General features: G+C 53.9%; 1 protein-coding gene across 3 annotated transcripts in view; it reads left to right on the plus strand.

Moving 5' to 3' along the window:
* Nucleotides 1-15928: 15928 nt before the first annotated feature.
* The window catches only part of DISP3 (dispatched RND transporter family member 3), a 51976-nt gene continuing 45920 nt past the window's right edge, over nt 15929-21984 (plus strand). For 2 of the 3 annotated variants that reach the window (XM_040461264.1, XM_040461290.1), the window contains exon 1: nt 15930-16327. The gene's annotated coding sequence lies outside the window, so the exon portion shown is untranslated. Of the gene's footprint in view, nt 16328-21984 lie in introns of all 3 variants that reach the window. The other variant, XM_040461283.1, reaches the window with a different exon arrangement.

Raw genomic sequence — 21984 nt, forward strand, 5'->3', positions numbered from 1 at the left:
TGGATGTCCTCTGGGGACACCCATGCCCAGGGCCCCAGGGATCGGGCTGGGTCATTCACCCCAGGGCCTTGGAAATGCCCAGGCTTATGGTCAAACTCTGGCTCTGTCGCCTGCTGGCTGTGTGGCTTTCGGCAAGCCCTTTAGCCTCTCAGGACCTCAGTTTCCTTGGCTGTAAAATGGGTAACAGTGGTACTTAGCCAGTAGCTGGGTGGCAAGGACTGAGGGGGAGCCATGGGAAGGGCTGGACACACGGCTCTCTGGCTGAGGAATCCCAGGCAGAGGAAATGAGAACCGCCTTGACATGCTGCGGGCAGAAAGCAGAGAAAAGAGCCGAGAGTTCTAACGGATCAGGAGAGGCTTCCCATAAGAGACGAGCTGGGCCTTGGATGAGGAGGGGCTAAGTTCCTGTAGCGGAGGGAGACACAGCCATGAAAGCCTACTTCCTGAATTGGTAGAAGGTTTAATTGCGTATGAGGCTCCGCACACAGAGCTTGGCATGTAGTAGGAACTCGGTCCGTGTTCCTTTCTCAGGGCCCCGGGCTTAGGGCGTATGCACATGGGGCTTGGCACAGAGCGCGTGCTGACTACATACTCCCCTTGAAAGTGGCGGCACATAGTAGGTGTGCTATATACATTCTTCTCCCTCACGGAAGACATGGCATAGAGTCGGGTTCATCCGATGCCAGGATCTTTCCCCTTCTCATCCCCCTTTTAAGAGCGGGGACTGTGCCCCGCTGCGTCCCACCCCTGGCCCAACGCACAGTAGGTGCTCAGTAAATGTGGACTGAGTGGGCCTCACTCCTTCCTCCCTCCCACTCTCCCGGGAAGGAGTCAGGCCAGACAGGCTGTGCAGGGCACTGGGGCAGCTCCCGGGCCCCACACCCCTCAGCCCCACGCCAGGCAGCACTGGAGGGCCTGGAGGCTTGGTGGGTGGGAAGCTGGTCAATATGCTGACAGAGGGAGGCACAGAAGGTGCCCTGACCAGGAGGGTGCTGGGGGCTCCTGAGGACATCTTGCCCCTGACACTGGGAATCTGGGCACCGCATCCAGGCACATGGATCTTGAGCGTTTATCCTTATGAAGCCCAGGGCTTGGTGCTAGGGAGCCACAGATCCCCTGGGGAGACAGACTGTCAGGGACATGCAAATGCAGGCAGGAAGTGACCCCTTCTCCTGGCACATTTAGCTGTCCCTGCCGGGAGGCACAGGGGACTTCACGGAGAAGGTGACATTTGAGTTGGGCCTCAGTGGCTGCATTAGGATTAGTCCAGAGGAAGAGGCTAAAACGAGGGGGGCGCCTGGGTGGCTCAGTTGGTTAAACGTCCGACCCTTGATTTCAGCTCAGGTCATGACCTCCGGGTTTGTGAGATTGAGCCCCTTGATCTGCTTGGGATTTTCTCTCTCTCTCAAAAATAAAATACGTAAACTTTAAAAACAGATTTTTTAAAAGAATGCATCAGGTAGTGGGAACGGGCTGTGCAAAGCATAGGGGTGTGAAAGGGCCTGAAGGTGGGGGTGGGTCACCGGCCCCCTTGACACATCTTTCCAGCCCATGTGGATACACCCCCTTCTCCATTTCTCAGAGCCTGAGGAGGAGGAGAGAGAAAGCGCTGGGTTCCAGGGTCCGAGGCCTGCACCTGCCACTAACATGGTGGAGGGGCTTCAGAGATCAGCCAGCACCTGGGATGACAGTAAAGAGGCTTAAATTTCAGCTGGAGGGCTGCGCTGCCCGGGAGGCAGTGCTGAGGCAAGCCTGGGGTCAGTCCTGGCGCCTTGGGAAGCAGAGCTGTGGCGGATTGGCAGTGTCCGCCAGGGGGCGCTGTGGGGGTGACGGCGCCGACCTGGTCCGTCCCCCGCTCCCCCCCTCCCCCGCCCCCCACCTTTTACACAGTGGAAACGGAAGCCCCTAGAGGGAGAGTCCCCTGCTCAAGGACACACAGAGCCAGGGAGAGACGCCATAACTCCTCTCCCCATTCAGGGTGCTTTCCTAGTGGTTCTCAAACTTGACCCTGCCCCAGAATCATCTGAGAGGCCGGCTGAAACACAGATTCTGGGCCCAACCACCAGAGTTCACATTTCTTTCTTTCTTATTTTTAAAAAATATTTATTTATTTTTGAGAGGCAGGGAGAGACAGAGTGCGAGCAGGGAAGGGGCAGAGAAAGCGGGAGACACAGAATCCGAAGCAGGCTCCAGGCTCCGAGCTGTCAGCACAGAGCCCGACGCGGGGCTCGAACCCGCAAACCGCGAGATCATGACCTGAGCCGAAATCAAGGGTCGGACGCTTAACTGACGGAGCCACCCAGGCGCCCCCAGAGCGCGCATTTCTAATAAGCCACCAGGTGATGCTGATGTTGCTGGTCTGGGGACTTTACTTTGAGAACCACTGTTATACGCGAACCTGCCAGGCTGAAAGATAAGGATAACGCCATTTCTGAGAAATGGGGACAACCCCTCCTGAGCTACCAGGATTGTAGTAAAGGGAAGATGAGGTCAAGTTTCGGGATGTCTTCTGCAAAGTTAAAGCAGCGGTGCTCAGCCTCGGCTGCACGTCAGGATCACCTCCTGAACACTAAGAAGTCCTGCTTGAAAAGAAATGATAATTACATGATGTGATGGAGCTGTTGGCTAATGCTCTGGTGGGGACTGTTTCGCAAGATAGAAGTGTATCATCAAATCGACACACTGTATACTTTAAACTGATACAGTGTTAAATGTCAGTTACATCCCGGTAGAGTTCTGCTGCCCAGCCACAGCCCAGGCTAATTAAATCAGAATCTCTGGGGTAGATCCAGGCCTCAGGGTTTTCCAAACCTCCCCAGAGGAGTCAATCATGCAGCCAGGCTTGGGAAACACAGGAGAACCTTGCGGACCTTGCAGACTCACATTCAGTAGGTGAGAGATGGGACTGAGAGTCTGCATTTTTAACAAACGCCCAGATGTCGCCAGCGCTGCTGGTCTATGGACCACACTTTGAGAAGCAAGGTCCAGAGGAGAAAGAGAACCTGCCGTGATCATCTCTGAGACTCTCATCCGATGGGTTCATCCTCATATTTGCAAACCTTGTTGCCTGCCCATTACCAGTGTGACCAGCATGTCATTCTGATTGCACTGTGTCCATCCTCTCTGAAGCCCTGATGGGGCGGGGGCTGGGGGGGGGGGACTGGGACCATTCTAGAGCTCATCGCCCAAGGGCAGCGCCTGCAGGCCCCAAGCTGCTTTGTCAGGCAGAATCCAAGCACGCCATCCACCACCCGCATTTCCTTCATCTCCATATCTGGTCTTTAGCAAACTGCGTCAGATATGATAGATTTTTTGTTTGCAAACCTAGTCTCAAGGCTGGAAATTGACATCTCCCTTTCTCCAGATATATCCTTTGCATCCTGCTATCTTTTTGCCCAGGATTGCTCCTTGTCAGTTGCCCAAAAGGCATTTCAGCCAATTCATGCATTGATTGAGCACCTAATGTGTGCAGAGGAGATGACAATTTGCTCTATGCCCTTCAGCAAGTGTGTTACCCACCCCCAACTTAGAAGCCTGTGGGCCAGGACCTTGTCTTAGTCACCTTGATGTCCTGAGAAGGTAGTACAGTGCCTGGCAAATAGACTATGCTCAACTAGTATTTATTACGTGAATGCTGCCTAATGAGTAATGTCAGGACCTCTCAGAGCCTTGGTTGGCTTCTCTGCCTATAGAATGGGAGTGAGAAGGCCTATTTTATTTTTTTTTCAACGTTTATTTATTTTTGGGACAGAGAGAGACAGAGCATGAACGGGGGAGGGGCAGAGAGAGAGGGAGACACAGAGTCGGAAACAGGCTCCAGGCTCCGAGCCATCAGCCCAGAGCCCGACGCGGGGCTCGAACTCACAGACCGCGAGATCGTGACCTGTGAAGGCCTATTTTATACAAGTGTAGTGAGGCTCATCACTACTGGGGGAAGACTTCGGTTGTCAAGTGGACAAACTGAGGCCAATATATACAAGTAACAAGTCACCGGAGACAGTGGGACTAGAACCCGAGTGTATCATACTCAGGAACCTCCATGCAGAGGCCCCTTGCCTTCTGGGAAAGAGCGGCCAGGCCAGAAGTGAAGCCGGATCCAGGAGCTGCGGCCAGGAGGGAGGCCCTGGGGGCTGGAGAGGAACACCGCCAATGGCAGCCTCAGTCCTGGCAGAGAGAAGTGACCCAGGAGCCAGTTCAGCCACTGGCACCTTTGAAGATGGTCTCAGCAGGTGGGGAAGCCAGAGCGAGGTGTGAGCTTCCATTCCCTTTCCCGAAATATCTGCTCAGAAAGGTCAGCCAGCAAGGGTGGGCGCCGATGCCAAGATGGAGGCTGGCACACTGGGCCAGGTGCTTGGCTCAGAGCAGTGCAGTCTGGGGCAGGCTTCTCTGCTGGCCGAATGCAGCTCTTCTAAGGGGTGTCCTCACTGTCCACCTCTCCCTCTGAGCAGTCCTGTGCTTTTAGACCCTTGTTTGCAGCAGCCTCTCCTCGCAACACCGCTTACACTGCCAGCTCAGACCCCATCCCTTCCTTGTACAAAAGGATAAGAAGGTGTTATGTACAAACACAATCGAGAAGGGCCATTGCAGAGACAAAGATTATACATCTCACCGCACATGGCCAGTCTACAGGAGTTGAAGGTACAGGACAAGTGTGCTGGCACCAGTGGGGGTGCATACAGGCACCTTGGGTCTTGCCCTGCTCCATGCCCATAGATTTGAGGCTCTCTCCGTACTCCTCTCAGTTAGGCTTAGTCTCCAAGGGCTTCAACTCTGAGATTCGACAAATGTATAATTCTAAGCATCCTCAGCTTTAGGTGCCCCAAATCCCATGATTATAGAATTCCAAGACTGTTTAATTAGGACCCCTCCAGTTATAAGTGAGAGAAAGCCTGTTCTACCTGATTTCATTGCTCAAAAGTCTCAAGGTAGGATTTCAGGCATAGCTTGATTCAGGAGCTTAAGCCAAATCCCTCTTTGTCCCTCAGTTCATGGTGAGGTTGGCGCACTTTATTCTTGGAATTGACGTGGTGCCATGATGGCTGCTAGTAATGCAAAGTCTATAGCCTCTCCGATTCAGGCCCTGCAAGAAAAATAGTCTCTTCCTGACTTCCTCTAACTCCTCATGTCACGCCCAGAAATTTGACAAATGTCCAAGACTGAATTTTCATTGACCTGGATTTGCCATGGCCCTATCCCTGAGTCAATCACTATAGCCAAGGAGATGATGGGATGCTCTGATTGGCTTGGGCCTCGGTCACATGTGCATCTTCCTCCCAATCACTTGGTCTAAAGGGGAGATGATGGTTCTCCATTGGAAATTGATGGGCTGCTATCAAAAAAGAAAAAATTGTGAACTGATGAAAATAGACAAAAATAAAGCCCCACACTGAGGTTCTGAAGCCATGTGGATGAGTGGTCCTATGAGAACCTGACTCAAAGCTTTGAGAGTTCCCTAAAGTTCACCTTTCAGATTTGGGACAATGAGTAGTGCTGGAAGACAGGAGTGAAGATAAATCACCCCCATTCTCCACCTTTCCAAAGTTAAACAAACTATGTGCCTCATTCCTCTTTCCTTACATCCAACTCTTGGAGCCTGAGCATTCTCATTACATTTCTTTTCCATGGTTATTTTGCAATCCGCATGGCTAAGCTTCAGGTGGAGAGGGTGGAGCTTCAGCTGAAAGTTCTGTGGGTAGTGGCTGCAGGGAAGGAAGCTGGAGAGACCCGTCTAGTGTCTTGGGGTGGGGGGCAGTCAGCGATCAATTTGAATCTGTAAAGAAGGAAGGTGGAGGCATAAATGTGGCATGGAAGACTGAATTATTGGTCTTAATGCTCAGCTTCCCAGACTGGCATTTTACATTTCACACCCTTGCCATGGCTACATGGTGAGCCGAGAGGCTCCTTCATCACCATGTGACTTTGGGCTTTGGCGAGGGACTTGCTCTTGTCAATGGGACGATAGCAGATACAATGAGAGAAAAGCCCTGGGATGCGTTTACCTGCTTGTGCTCATGCTCCTGCATTTCTGCCATGCCCACAAACCTAATCAGGGTAGCTGCAGCCCCTTACAGGCCACGTGGAGCAGACATGAGCTAGACCACAACCCGAAGCAGAGTTCTCCAGTCAGATTCTAGACTCATGGGCAAAATACACACATTAATGTTAAATGCCACCAAGACTTTGAGGTGGTTTCGTAGGCAGCGTGATTGTGGCAATAGCTGATGAATAAAGGTAGCAAGGAGGATTGGAGGCCCTGGGTGACGGGGGTGGGGGGTGGCGGTGAGAGTGCATCAGCCCATGTGTACAGCTGGGACTTTTAAGGGATAGGATCAGGAGTTGGGGGCCCAGGTTCTATGGCTCCTCAATGAAGTGCCATGTGATCATGGGAATGTAACATGTGACCTCAGCTTCTGGCCTCGGTAGCCAGGTCCTGGAGCAGGTGGTCCCTGAACTCCAGGCTCTGCTGCTGCTCGTGGCCCACCCCTCCAGGCCCCCAGCCCTTGCCTGGGAAGTGGTCCCCCTGCTGAGTCTTCTTGTGCCCCCACACAACAGACTCTATGTAGAAAACAAGTCACACAGTGATAAATGCACAAATAGATGTGTGAAATTGTTCTGGGAGCAAAGAAGAGAGAGAGCCGAAGACTCTGGGGGAAGAGTAGGCGTAGGGTTGGGGGGTGGCTCCATCATGGAAAAGGGATGAGTTGGGCCTTCAGGATGAGTAATATTTCAGTTAGTAGAGAAGAAGAGAAAGAAGCTTTTGGGGGGGGGGGCGGTGGAATGACGTGAGAAAGACTGAGAGGCATATCTGAGCGGTAGGGGGCTCTTCGGGGTGGGGAGGGGTTGCGGTGACAGGGCTGGAGAGAGGCCATTGGGGAGGAAAGGGCCTTGAGCGCCATATTGGGTCAGGGCAGTGGGGAGGGTGGGGCCGTGGAGCTCTTGAATCAGCAGACCCTCCAGTAGGGAACAGAAGTCCTAGGGGCTTCCTGGGTACCCGGGAGCCCTCCTGGCTTCCCAGAGCTCATACCAGGCAGGAGGGAGAGCAAGACGAGATTCAGGGCCCCTGCAGGCTCCCACGGCCTGGGAGCCCTGCAAAGTGAGCCGGTCTGGAACGGGAACAATCAGGAAACTGTCAGAGTTAAAACAGGAGTGTTTTTGAAATAAATGACTGAATGGGAATGACGAGAGGAAGCAAGAGGGTGGGAAGTGAGCTCATCTGGGTCACAGCATTGGAGGGGCTGACTGAGCCTCAGAGCCCCAGTCTCCTCTTCTGTCCTAGGCTTGTGACTTCAGTGTGAAACCTGTAGGCCTGGGAATCATTCAGAACTCGGCTCAAACCCTGTCTCTGCCACTAGCTAGCTATATGACCCTGGACCACTGACTTAACCTCTACCGGTCACTTCTTTTGTGAAACAAGGATGATACTATCCACTTTCTGAGATTGTCATGGAGGTTAAATAATAATGGCTGACATTTATTTATACTGCACGCTTATCATGGCTAAGCGCTGATCTCGGTACTTTCCACGCACCCCTAACTCCTCAACACTGTTTTAGGAAGTAGGTGCTATTATAAGCTCCTTTTACAGCTGAGGAAAGTGAAGCACAGAAAGGTTAGGTGACTTCCCCAAAGTCACACAGCTGGTAGGCGGCAGAGCCGGGATTCGAACACAGGTTGTTTTGCTCCAGGACTTAGGCTGGGGACGCATGCGTTCTATAGGAGATGATATGAGCAATTCGCACATCACACAAAGGACATGCGCAAAAATGCCAACTGTGACCGTGTTACCTAAATCCTACCAAAAAGTATTTGGAAGAACAGTTTCTGGGGAATGAGTACCAGGGGGACCATCCTGGGCCAGAGGGAGTATGTTTTTCTTATTCCCTTGACCCAAAATGAGATGGGATAAGGCAATAGCCTGAGGACTGTATACCAGGCATATCACACACACTCTCTTATTGGGTCCTCACGACGTCTGCTTGAGGTAAGTCTCCGTTTTACAGGTGAGGACGCTGAGACTCAGGGACTTGAGGCGACTTGGCCACCATCACCTGGCCAGTGGCATTGTTATAAATGGACTCCAGGGGCGTCTGGGTGGCTCAGTCGGATTAAGTGTCCGACTTCAGCTCAGGTCACGATCTCATGGTTTGTGGGTTCGAGCCCCCCGTCAGGCTCTGTGCTGCCAGCTTGGAGCCTGGAGCCTGCTTTGGATTCTGTGTCTCCCTCTCTCTCTGCCCCTTTCCTGCTCATGCCCTGTCTCTCTCTGTCTCTCAAAAATAAATAAATGTTAAAAAAATTTTTTTTAAATAAATACATGGACTCCAGCCTGTCTGACTCCAGACTCCATGTGCTTAGCCACCTGCCCCGTAGGCCTTAATTATCCATGGATTGAAATGACCATGGTCACAAAATTCCCAGGGGATGAGGGGAGTCCTCTGCACTTGGCCCACTAACCCTTGGTCCTGTGTGTGTGCGTGTGTGTGTGTGTGTGTGTGTGTGCGTGTTGGTCTTGTTGTACTTACCTGACTTAGCAAAAGCATGACGAACAGCTGACTCTGGGCTGCCCATGCACACTCTGGGAAGGGAAGGATTGGAAGGTGCAGAGAACACAGCAATCCAGGTTGGGGGGGGTGGGTGGGTGGGAGGATGAAATCAGCTTAGAGCTTTAAAGGAAAATCAAAAGACAGAAAAAAAAACAAAAAAAGCCTCTACCAAACAATCCTTCCAAGGCTGAAGGGAACAGTTCACACCACCTCTGGCCTTCCTGCCCCGTGTGTGATGAGGGGCTACCATGCCTGACAGAGCCAAGGGACAGCAGAGTGTGGGCTTGGAAGTCAAGCCTTACCTCCTGACCTCTCTGAGCCGTATTTTCCTTATCTGTAAAGAAAGAGGATTATTCTCCCAAGGGCTGTTATGAAGACCAAATAGGAGGGTGTAGGAAAGACGCTTGGTACGGGGCTGGTCACACAGTAAGTGCTCAACAAATGTTGGCTGTGGTCGTTATCAAGGGAAGGAATAAGTGTAAAGGAGGTAAGGCAGGGAGCGTGGGAGTGTTTGGGGGTGCGAGGGGAGAGACAGGAAGGAAAGCCAGGGGGAGGAGGAGGACAGGGAGGAGGAGGAAGAGGAGGAAGAGGAGGAGGAGGAGGAGGAGGGTGTGGGGACTTGCTACCAGTCAAGCTCCCCAGGCACAACCAGCCATGCTGTCCTGGCTGGGACTGCTCCCCATCATGGCCATTAAGACTATTCATACATTCCTCCTGCATCCTGCTGCCACATCTGCCAGATGGGGTCCCGGATGCCAGTGAGAACAGCTGTCTCCAGACGTGCCCAGCTGCAGAATGAGGACTCAGGGGTGTTGGGAAGGACACAGAAGCCTTAGAGGGGTGGCCAAAGAGACCGTGCTGTCCACAGGCAACTACACCACTGCACTCACCCGCCCTGGGCCTTACTCTCCTCATAAATGAGAACCTGGGAGGCGTCAGGTGATGGCAGTCAGGCAGTGTGTCCACAGCCAGCGGCCCTGGCCCCTGCATCTTGTCCTGGAGGGGATGACTATGACCCTGTCCTCCTGGGTCCTGGGGACTATCCTGCCATTTTGCACGATGGCCCTATCTAGTGTCCGTGGGAGAATGTTATCAGACAAAGCAAATCTCAAATTGGAATGTGAGCTCTGTCTTAGCATGCTTCCCGCTGCAGACTGGGACTCAGAGAGGCAGTGACTTCCCTAAGGAAGAACAGGGAGATTGGCTTACTTGTGTTTTAGACCTAGGATGAGCCCCAAGGGCCACATCAGGGGACTCTGGGAGTGGGCACCGAACAGGGATCTATTCATCAGGGAGCAGTAGAGTGGAATAGATAAAAGTGATATCTCCAACAACAGGCAAATCTTGGTTCAAATCCTCTCCATCACTGAGTCTTCCGTGACCTTAACCAAGTCCCTCACCTCTCTGACCGTCAGTTTCTCCCTCTGAAAAATGGGAATAATAATGTGGTGAAAAGTCTGGGCTATAATCAGGCTGCCTGGGGTTGAGTCCTCAGTGTTTACCCGCGGTGTGACCTGAAACAGCTTACTCTCTGAGCCTCAATCTCCTCCCCTGGTCAGGAGGATGATACCTCCTCACGTCCTGGGACTTTTCGAGTTTCGATGAAGTAATGCGTCTATGGAGCCGGGCGCTCAACAAATGGTAGCCACTAATTATTAACGGTGCTGATGTTGTCAGCAGCATTCCCTTGCTGCCTAAAATGTATTTTAACTGCCCGTGCACTGATGATCTCTTTACCAGCCCTTCATTCCAGCTCAGGGGTCCTGGCCACAGAGTTCCCTGGCACAGAACATTCCCCACCCTGCCCACGCTGGACGTGCTGGAATAGGAGCTGGCACGGGAGCAGCCCATCAGAGCCGCGCAGATTTCTGACTGGGAAAATGCCAGAAAAGCTTTTTCTTGCTGTCACTGCTGAGGCCCAGATGGATCCTGGTGGCCAGGGTTAAGGCTGGCTTGGCTCCTGGCGCCAGTGGGCCAGCCAGGCTGACTGAGGCAAAGGGAGGCACTGGCCAACTTGTGCCAGGAAGCCGAGGCCAGAGGGACAAAGGGTCAGGGTAGGGCGCGGGTGGGGGAGAGGTGGGGCTGGAGTTCTGTGCTGAGTCATGAAAGAGCTCACACACAGGCAGGTGCACTGAGAGCCTTAGATGCTGCTGGGAAGGGGCTGGGAGACAGGCCCCATACACGACCCTGCTCTAACACTTGGGCAACCCTGCTGGACAGAGATGCACACCATGCGGAACCGAGTTATTCCTGAAGCTCAGCACTGCTCACGCTGAGTAGCACACCATCTCTGAGGATCCAGCTCAGTGGCCAAGTCCATGTCCCTTATCCCTCTGCCCTCCCCTCAACCATGGCCCAGGTGTTTGGAGGGTGGCACCCGCCGCTGTCCATGGTCCTGAAATACCCGCCCAATCAGGATTGTGCTGGGAACTTCTACTCAGCCTCTCCCAAGTGGTTCTGAACCAGGTGATGATCTTTATTCCCTGTCTTGATGAAAGGTAAGTGGTTTCTTTAACAGATGCAGAACCGACAGATTGGTGACTCTAGGCTTAACTCTTTATTTATGTAACCGGTTTCATGTTCTTTTGGCGGGTCCGTTACATTTATCACTGCTGCCTTTCACCCCTGAAAAATTGGGGGTTCTATATTCCCCATGGCCTCCTACCATTGTAAGCTCATTCCTTCTGTTCACACCCTCCTAAAAAAATTAGTTAGAGGGGCTCTCATCCAGCTTTGTGCCCTCATTTGTCAAGTCAGAACAAGAGGCCAGAGTGGGGAGGGCACCAGGACCACAGTGTAAGTTTGAGCAAACCTGGGGTCAGCATCCAGGTCTCCCAACTCCCCATCTACCTCACTCCCTGTTGCCTCCCACTTCCACTTTCCTGCCAAGGGAAAGGGGACCCACAGGCAGCACAGAATGTCCTGCCAGGGCTCTGTCCATATAGAACAAAATAGCTCCTATTTATTTCCAGCTCAGTCCGTGCCACCCACTGTAGGGCTATGCACTTCTGCACAGCATTTCCCTTCATGGAGAGGTGTGACCACCGTCCCCAGTTTGCAGATAAGGAAATGAGCTCAGAGACATGAAGGGATTTCCCCAAAGCCACGAAGCTAGTACGTGACTGGACTGGGGTGTATTTCTGATCTCTCCCTTGCCACTACTCAGCGAACCTACTTCAAACCTTCAACCTGGAGGCTGTACTTCCTCCCACACAGTGGGACAGTATTTGGCTAATGCCACACTGTCCAGACCTTTGGCACGGTCTTTCTCTTCCCTGCCCTGCTATGTGTAATGCCCCCTTAGGGTCTAACCCTTCAGTGACTTCCACTCTTGAAAACCTCAGGAAAACGTGGTTTTCTCCAGATGCTGGGGTCAGAGCAAAGGCCCCCTAGAAACATGGATGGGGGTTAGGGTGGGCCTGTAGAGTTGGGGGAGGATTATGCAGCAGAGTGAATATTGATGAAGCTGTAGTTGGCTTTTTTTTTTTTTTTCAGAGCCTAGGTGTCCGCAGGCCCAAGCACTGGGGCTAATTGTTGCAGGCAATTAATAACTTGGATTGTGTTCACTCTGGTGCAGGCTGCCTGCTTCCTTGGAGGAGGCAGGCAGGGCTGCAAAAGAAGTGGTCTGGCTGCTTTCAGAATTCTGGAGGCAGGAGGAGAGGGCTGCCATCTGTCCAGCCTCCCCCAGGCCCTGTCTTGTAGCACCCCCATCCCCAGACTTTTCTCTCTTCTCTTGAATTATTGGCCCCTCTATCCTGTGCCCCCCCACAAACTCACAGCCATCTCCTGAACAGAGCTCCAGGCAGAAGGAGGCTGGGGAGAAGAAAGATCATGCCTTGGGAGAAGCTCAGGACTGAACCCAGGGAGGCCCGGGTCCAACCCAACTCTCCCACTAACTTGCTATATGACCTTGAGTCAGAAATTCATCCACCATGAACTGGAGCAAGTTTCCTGAGCTCTTTTGCAGCCATTATATCAAACGAAGTGCAGTCAACCCTGAAAGTCATGGAAAGAGGGATTGATCTTTCTATCTGTCTCTAACTGTATATAACCATAACAACATGTAACTATATATATGACTAATTATCAGATTGTTGCCTATAAATCTGTGTTCCACCTCAGCTGAAAAGATACTTGCAGGCATATTACAGGCACAGGTCATTATACTCCCATTTTGCAGTTGAGGAAACTGCGTCTCAGAGAAGTGAAGTGACTTACCCAAGGTCATACAATTAGTAAAAGACCCCAATATCTAGAGCTCTTTCTAACACACCCTAGTTCACTTGCCTCTCATCATTGATTTCCTGGAGAAGGTGAGACAGGAGGTTGGGGCCAAGAGCTCCAAAATCAGAGTGTGAGCGGATGGAAGAGAGAATTACTTTTAAATGTAGTCATTCAATTCCCTGATGCTGGAACAATGGAGCAGCAGTCTTAATCTACTATACTTTTCAGGATAAACACCTCCAGCCCTCCCATTTACTCTTCCCCTCAGCTGCTCAACCATCTGGTGAGAGGACATGGTTTGTACACAATCCGCCTCATCAGGGGTGGGGCAAAGAAGTGAGAAGTGTTATGGTCACCTCCTGGTGACCTCTAGCTCAACAGGAACCTATCATCATCATCACCACCACCTAATATTTATTTAGAGCTTGGTTTGTGCCATGCACTGTGCTGAATGCTATTTGTACACTGAGATTTACTCATCTAATAAACTTTTTATAACCACCACTATGAGGTAAGTACTTTACCATCCCCATCTTATAGACGAAATAACTGAGTTCAGCAAGGTGAAGGGACTTGCCCAAGGTCACGCAGCTGGTAAGGGGTGGAACAGAAATACAGCTTTCTCGCGAGTGGTGGAGTCAGAGGCTGACTCCTTCAGACATCGTTGGAGAGAAAATGAAAATAGAAATAAAGGGTCGGGAACGAAGGACAAAGCAGCCCTTTATAGCTCAAGCCCCTTACAAAAGAAGCTTTTCAATTAGTCGTGAAGATAGAGTATAAGGGAAGCCGCTTATCGGCACCAAGAGGCATTTAAATCAGACTCAGGAAGAACTTCCAGCAGACAGCACTGGCGTGGGGGGCTGGGGGGTGGGTGTAGAATCTCATTCTCTGCAGCCTTTCTGTTGGGCAGATCATTGAGGTAAAGGAAGCCTCAGGGAGGTACCCTGAGTTTGGGGGGGGGGGATCTCCGACTCCAGCGTCCCAGTCGCCCCCTAAACAGGCATCCTGCAGGCAGAGTGGGGAGTGGGTGAGGGGAAGGAAGTCTGAGGATGAGGCCCCGCGAGGAGGCTTCTCATGACTTTCCACACCCGCGCCAGCTCCCGCTGCCACTACCAGCCCCACTTTATGGCAGGCATATTTCAAAGGCCCGGTTCCATTTGCATTTTTAAAACTCTGCTGATGGCCTGGGAAAATTGCCTCCTTTCAGTGTTCCTGGGTACCACACTCCTCCCTCCCTCCTCCCCCACTCCATTGGCCTCCTCCTCTGCATCCTCGGTACCCAGAAATCTCTGGCCAAGGGCAGAGCAAGCCCACCCCCCACTAGAGATCATCTGGAGGCCCCCAGAGGCAGGGAGGGTGTGGGGGAGAGTGTGGCCAAGGTGGCCACAGCTGTGGCTAGCTAGGCTGCATGAAATTGGGGCCCCAAACCATTAAAAATCTTCCCCAGGGGAGAAGGGACTGTGTCCCCAGGATGGGCTGAGGGTGGCTCACACCATGGGGCACACAATGGCATTCCTTGTGGATCTGTCAGACTGAGAGGAACAGTGCAGGAGCCTCAGAGAACTTTGAGAAGGCTCCTCGAAGCAGCCATCCAACCAAACGAGAAGAGTAAGCCATTCCCCCAGCAAAGAAAACCCTTTGCTCTCAGCTGGGCTTGGGAACACATTTCGTGTCTCCCCTGTTGCTCCCTTAAAAACCAATCTTTGCCCCGTTCTCCTTCCTCCCGCCCTCTCCCATGGCTCCACATTTCTGGCTTCTCTCTGGGATGTGGCAAGAGAGACCGGAAGTGTGTGTGGGGGTGGAGGGGGGTCCTGGGTCTGCTCTTTTGTGCTCCTATGTCAGATCTGGCCTCTGATCTTGGGGTAGCAACATACGCACTCCCCACTTCTCAGAAGATGCCTCCTGTTTCTGTCTCTCTCTTCCCTTATAGCTCAGGGTGGCACGCTTCGAGTCAGGAGCTGTCTCCAACCCAAAGTCTTCAAGGCCAGATGAAGCCACTGGGAGTCTTCTAACAGGCTTGGCCAGTCTGGCAATGGTTCCCTTGAGGACCCTGAGCACATGGGGAATGAGTGCCGGGGCAGGGACACTGGCTCGGGCCATTTGCTTCTGCATAGATGAGCTCTCGAGGCATCTAGGGTCATAAATACCAATGTGTCCAGTTGGCAGTGAGCCAGTGGTACAGTTCCCTGGGACTGCACACCAGAGAGACAGAGCAGGAACGGCAGGTGAGTGACAGGGTGCCACTCAGCGCCTTAAAGTTAGACATGCCCTCAACTCAGCTTTCCTCTTTTAAAGAGAAGGGCTGGAGAAACTGGGTTGAATACCTGCTGTGGGTGCGGGGCTTGGTGTTTCATTTTGGAACTCTCTGGTATTCTCATCTCTCCTCTAAGCTGGGAGCTTGCTGCAGGAGGAGGTTCTGATTCCCCATCTCTGTCTTCCCTGATCCTCCCAGCACACAGTCTGAGGATGCACGATAAACTCCCGGCTCACCCCTCACACAACAGTGGCAGTGGCCTCCCTTCTTTCTGGTTTTTGTAAGTAAAACCTCTCCATCCTGCATCTGGGGTCCTACAGCTCCCTGGCTTTTGAGGCATCCGCCTCCGCTCTCCCCTGGTGACAGCAGTGCCAATGCCCTCAGAGCCCCGATGAAGAGAAAGGGGTCAGGCACCGGTCTCTGTTCCCCAGCCCCTTCTCCTTGTGGCCTTTCGGGCAGGGGTGTCAGGCAGACCATGTGCTAGAGCTGGAGGGATGCCGGGTCTCAGGGGCTGGCGTGGCTCTGGGCTCTGGTGCCAGAGAGGTGAATGGAGAAGGAGGGAAGAAGGGACGGCGCCAGGAGCCCGAGTTTGGCAGCTCCCTCCGGAGGAGACCCGGGGACGCCCTAGAGTGTCCAGGCGGCTGGTGATCTGCCAAAGCTGCGAGGACTGGGAGAGGAGCGAAGACGGGGGGAAGAGACCTGGGAACCTACGAAACTTGGGGGCGGGGCAGGAGGCAGAGCCTGGGCCGTTTGCAGAGGCGTGGACCCACCCCCAGGGGTCGCTGCGCCACCCGCAGCCCCGCCCGCTGGCAATGGGAGCCCGCTTGTACCACCGCGCGGCTCCCGCAGGGGGAACGGCGGCCACGGCGGCGCCTGGCGGCGGGCTCCAGGGACAGCAGTGCGCGGCGGAGCGCAGGCCCTTGCCGGCCACTGACGCAGAGCCAGGCGGCGTGGAGGCCTGAGGCGCCAGTGGCTAGGAGGCGGCGCGGCTCTAGAGCCTGCGCCCGACACCCCCATACCCCGTGGTAGGAGCCGGGACCCAAACAAAGGCGGGCGGCGAATAAAAGGCGGCGGCGGCGCCGAGCGCTCGGGTTGCGCGCCGGGGACCAGTCTCAGCGCTAGGCTGTGCGCGGTCTGCGCTCTCTGGAGCGGAGCGGGGAACTCGGGCCTCCTGCAGCTACGAAGAGCATCTCCCTGCGACTTCCGCGAGGGGACAAGTCCTCACGGCGGGGTGGCCGCAGCCCCCGGCCCCTCCGGTGCGCCTCCTTCCCGCGCCCGCGGCTCAGCCAGCCCAGCTTGGCCAGCCGAGGTGAGTGCGACTGCCCCTGGGCGCCATCCGGGTCGGGGCTGGGGGGATGCATCGCTCGGAGGAAGGGACAAGCCCTCCGCGCCGCTCCCACCCCGGCCTTCGCGGGGCTGTGTGTGAAGTTCTCTCGCTCTCCAACCAGCCCTGGGTGCAGGCCTTGGCGCCCCGCCCCCGCCGGGAAAGCCAGCCGGTAGTGGGCAGAGCCCGGAGCTGGCCCCCCGTGGCCGGGCTCCAGCTCCGCACCAACTCCTCACGGGGCCGGAGCAGCTTCGTTCTGCACGGGCCAGTTTGAGGTCCATAACGGGCGAGGCTTCCGATCTCCCGGGAGGCTTCACTCTCCGGCCCCCTGCTCGTCCTCGCGGGTGGATGACTGATTCCGTAAAAGTTGAGTCAGTCTGAAGCCGCCCCGGATCCGGCTCTCGGCCTGGCTAGAGTGGGAGGGATAAAAGGTGACTGGCCTCCTCTCCATCCACTCCCTACCTTAGCGCACTCATGCTTTCACCCAGACGTTTCCCGAGTCCTGGAAAGCAATGAACCTGGCTGCAGGTCCAGCCGGGCGCGCGGGAGCTCTGGGGCAGACCGGGCAGGCGGTGGAAGCCGAGCGCGATAGGGGAGCCCCGTGCCCTGCCGAGAACGCGAGTGAAGGTGGAGGTGCGGTGGGCAGCGGGGCCGTAGCGGCGCGGAGGGTTGGGGTAAGATTCCTGGTGCGATTGGCGCGGAGTCCCCCGAGCCAACCCCGCCGCTGGCAGAACTTTTCCCAACTCCCCCGGGGGTGGGGGGGGGGGACCCGCAGGTGGACTAAGAAGGCGCCTCCAAGAAAGACTTGGAGGCTTCCTTTCCTCGGCTCCTGTCTGCTACACAGCCGGCGCCAGATTCCCGCGGTCCCCCTGAGGCTGGGCGCAGGTCCCCTCCCATCCAAGCCCCGGGTCAGCACCGCGGACAGCGCCGCGAGGCGGCCTCCGAGACCCACAACCCCCGCTCAAGCTCACGGACCCACAGTCCATGCGCACACCCACGCAAATCTACAGACCACAAACAATCCCCACACAGATTCATAGTCCACTCACGCAAACATACATCCATTCACAGCCCACACACAGAGGGAAGATCCACTCGCACGTGGACACACTCAGGTCTCCCCACAAGCACGAGCATCCAGGCGGGCATCTTCACTCCGGATCCTGCTGTTCCCCAACATCTTACTAAGCCCCAGACTCCGGAGCTCAACCCCTGGGTGCTCACAGGGGTGCCCAGCGATTCACAGAGCTGCTTGGGCTCCCCGTGCACACACACACTTCCGGGTGGGGTGGGGGGTGGGGTAGAGGAGCAGCTCCCCCCTCTTTCCCCCCCGCCCCCCCCCCCCCACCAATGCAGACCTGAGCAGAAAACCCGGTATCTGCCAAATGGAAGGAAGAGGCTGTGGCCCAGTGGAATCTGGGCAGAAGCCTGGCCTTAACAGAATCTTGGTTTTAGCCTCAGAATCCATTTTGCTTTGCTCACCGCCCCCATGCCTGCTCCCCTCCCTCAAATGTACTCCAGACAAATCTCCTACAACCAGAGTACACACCCCTCTTTCTGCATCATTTTTTGCTTGCACTTTCTCTTTGTTTCCCTGCTCTGTTCTCCTCTCCCATGTGTCTCCCCCCCCCCCTTTTCCTTCACTCTCTCCCCAACTTTCCTTCAGCCTGGGTCTGATCCAGTCACTCTTTGCTCCCATATGGACACAGATGACCCTTAGGAGGAGCTGACTCCATTCTCTGGGCAGACTCCATGCCTCCACTCCCCTCCCTTTGAAAGGCTGACAGCACCCCTCTCCCTGCCCATGGCCTCAGCCGCTTCCAGCCCCTCCCTGGGGATGTTTCTAGGACTGGATGCCCCAGAGCCTCCGCAGTCTCTCCAACAGGCTGGGATTCCTCTGTTGTGGAATCACAGCAAACCCTCACTCCATGGGGATTTTGAGGCATCCAGTACCCATGCTCTGGCTTGCCCTTTGATACCTCTTCTGCTATTGCCCTTAAACTCCAGAAACTCTGTTGGAAGAGGAAGCATCCCAGTGTGATGTGGTAGAAGAACCACTGGAGTGGAAGTGGGGAGACCTGGGTTCTAGTCTCAGCTTGGCCACAGTCTCCCAGTGTGTTCTTGGGCAAGTTACTTCCCTTCCCTGAGCCTCAGGCTTCCCATCGGTGCAGGGCTGGCTGAAGGGACCCTCAAGAGTCCCTGTTTGGTCCTAGTGATGTGGAACATCGACTCACTCTTGAGTGCGGGTGGGATTGAAACCATGGTTCTAACCTCAGGGGTTATGGTACCTTCCCCCCTGCCCAAAGCACCCACCACTGGTGAATTCTTTCTGTCTCCTGAGCAGTGGATGTTAAGATGATTTCCTTTATAGGGCCAGAGATGTCAAGTAATTTTCTTGAGGTCACATTGCTGAAGTGCAATCGCCATTGGGGCAGACATTGATTCCCCTGTCAGTATGTCTTCTACGTGAACCACTGATTCTGCTGGCCGATGCTTAGTGGATGAATGAATGAATGAATGAGTAGAAACGGAGGAACTTAAGCCTGGACCTCCTGCCCCTCAGAGCCTTGGAATCATGGTTTAGGCTCTTTTGTCTGACAGTTTAAGCATTTAAACAACTCTCTGGTCTCTTCATCACCCCTTCCACTCACCTGGTCATCCAAAGGCAGATGGAGTTGTCTGAGCGAAGGTCCTTCCTCCTTGAGTTAAGGTCAATTCTGGGCTGCTTGTAAATGACCACAGAGAGGGGACTAGCTGAGAGCAGCTTTAGAAGGCTGCCTGGTTGGTAGGGTCTTGGCAATCAGCCCCAAATCCCTAAGACTTGACCAAGTCGGCTGTCCGTGGGCAGCTGGCCAAGATCTGAGACCAGGAGGCAAGACAGTCACTGCTGCCATTTGACTGAGCGGCCACTTCTTACAGCCCCATGAGCTGAGTACTGCAAAATCACCTTTACAGATGAGCACAGTGAGATGCTGAAAGATGAGGTGGTTTCCCTAAGGGCAGTCTTCCAGCCCACTGTCAGTCATAAAAATAGGAACCCAAAAATGGTGGTGGTGGTGGTGACAGCAGTTGATAGTAACATTACTGGTGTTGATAATGACGGCCGTGTTATTATGATTTTGGAAGCTCGATGATTAGTCTCTTTGGGCTTCTTCCCCCTCTTTGAAATTGTTTCCCCACCTGTATCTCTTCTACTCCGCCCCCCCACCCAAATATGTGGAAACCCAGGGCTGGGCCAGGAGGCAGGAGTGTCTGATTGTCAATGGACCCTAGCTGAGAGAAAGATTGTCGTTTTAAATCCTCCTTCCCCACCAGAGCATGTCTCCTGCCAGAGGAGCCACAGCGGTGTCAAAGTCTGTCAAAACACCCTTCCAAGCTGGGTTCCAAATGCAAAGCCCAGGGAAAATAAATAAAGAGGGCAGTGTCGGCCCGAAATAGAAACATGCACCAACTCACAAATATGCATGTTTTCTGAAAGTCGCATTTCACGGGCAGACAGTGCGGCTCACACTCCAGCTGCTCGACAAAAGCCAGAGGCACGGGTGCTGCCGGGATAGCCCAGAGAAGGTGGCCGAGCCTCCCCTGGTGAGTGAGCTCCCTGCCTGGCCACGGAGAGACCAGACGGCGGCTTCTGCTCCTTCCAGCTGGAAGGCACACGGGTGGGAGGGCCGCAATTAATGTGTGTCTGTAGGCTCATCAGAGCTCTTTGGAAATGGGCATCATTCAAGGCTAATGGCCTCAGTCCTCTGCCTTACAAACGGAGCAGCAGGCTGAGAATAACAATGCTGATAATGAGGCTGCCGTTTGCGGATTACCTACTAAGCATGTATAGATACTATTTCGCTTAACCTTGTAAGCATCTCTCGTGGAGTACGGATCATTATTCCCATTTAATATATGGGAAAATCAAGGTTCAGAGAAGTGAAGAAGCTTTCCTAAAGCTGTAAACCTAAAAGAGGCCACACTGGGGTCAGATTTTAATCAAATGAAGCAAAAGACCCTACTTTGGCCAGGATTCTGCATTGTTTCTGGTATTCATTCATTCATTCATTCATTCATTCATTCATTCACTGAATGAATGGTTTTTGTCAAGAAACCATTTACATGATGGTTTTGAAAAGAATGTAAATTCCTCTGCTGGCCCCACCAAGGGTGAAAGGTTCAGGGCTGTCCCCTGAGTTTAGCTCTGGCCCTGTCTCAGGGAGGATGGGTTTCCAGGGCTGGGACTGGGGGCTTTGCCTTTGCATCTTGGATTGTCACCAACCATGGGAGCCCAAACCTGTCTGCCTGTGGAGGGGCTCGGGCAGGAGCCCCCGGTGAGGCTTGGACTAGGAAAACGGTTGACCTCTGTGACATGCCAGGGCTACCGATGGGGAGGTTACTTCAGAGGGGGTGGGTTACCCAGCATCACGCAGCACATTGGTGGTAAGGCCCAAACGCCAGGGAGCCAGGCTGGCCGCCTTGAGTATGGGAAGCCTCCAAGTGGCCTCAGAAAAGGAGCTGAGCCGATACAGGCGGTAAAGATAATACTTCTCTTCCAACTGCAGGGGTGAAATGCAGCTGGCTTTCACTGCATTTCGCACCAAGTCCTCTCCCCCACACCCTGCACCCCCAGCTCAAACCTGACCCTGCCGACCTGCCCAGGTCCCCACCTATGCATCATCATGAACAACAACACTAGCAAATACAGAACGCTGACCATGTGCCAGGTGCTGTGCTAATGTTTGAAGAGGCTGAACCCTCCTCTACAAGAAAAAGCCATCTCCTTATTCCTGCAATCCCACAAGTGTCTGCCTGGGCAGACCCATTGTGCAGACCCATTGTGCACCAGGCACTGGGTGCAGAAGTGGAAAAGCCTGTCTCTGTCCTTGGAGGGCTCACCAGAGTCTCCCATCCTCGCCTGGCGTCTCCTCCCTGGAGCAGAGGTGATGGGTGAAAGTGATGGCTCCTCTAGGTCCCCCACTAGAAGCAGAAGAGGAACCCAGGTGTCTGTCCTTTGGGGTTCACAGGACATGATCCAAATAAGCAGTCATTCCAGGGTCAGGAGGAAAGTTTCCCACCGGTGGTGCCCACAGCACACCTGGGTGCTCTTCCTAGCATGATGTCTTGGTGGAAGATGGGATGTAGAGAAAGCTTGTCCCCGCCCAACCATCTGCCCGAGGCATCCGACACACATACTGGCACCTGGAAGACATGTCCTTTGCCAAACCTTGTTACTAGAGGACACATGACTGCCGGCTGGAAGCTATTCCTATCATGGAGCAGAATGTGGAGAGATCTCCTTGTCTCTGGGGAAGGTGGCTTAAATGGGGCTGAGCTGGGCAAAGGGTTTGGCAAACTGGCGGTCCTTGGATGTTTGGGGGGAGAAGTATGTGTCCCTCCCTCCCATACTGGCCTTTGCACTGTCCTGGGGATGGTTTCTTGTGTTCTTAGCTGGGAGAGTTCTGCAGAATGACCCGTCTGATGATGATGATGATGATGATGATGATGATGATGATGAATCTTTTTTTAAAAAATTTGGTTAGTTCAATATTTATTTATTTTTGAGAGAGACAGAGAGAGAGACAGAGAGACAGAGCATGAGCAGGGGAGGGGCAGAGAGAGAGGGAGACACAGAATCCGAAGCAGGCTCCAGGCTCTGA

Source organism: Herpailurus yagouaroundi, unplaced genomic scaffold (genome assembly GCF_014898765.1).
Source record: "Herpailurus yagouaroundi ecotype Mexico unplaced genomic scaffold, PumYag 77, whole genome shotgun sequence".
NCBI lineage: Eukaryota > Metazoa > Chordata > Mammalia > Carnivora > Felidae > Herpailurus > Herpailurus yagouaroundi.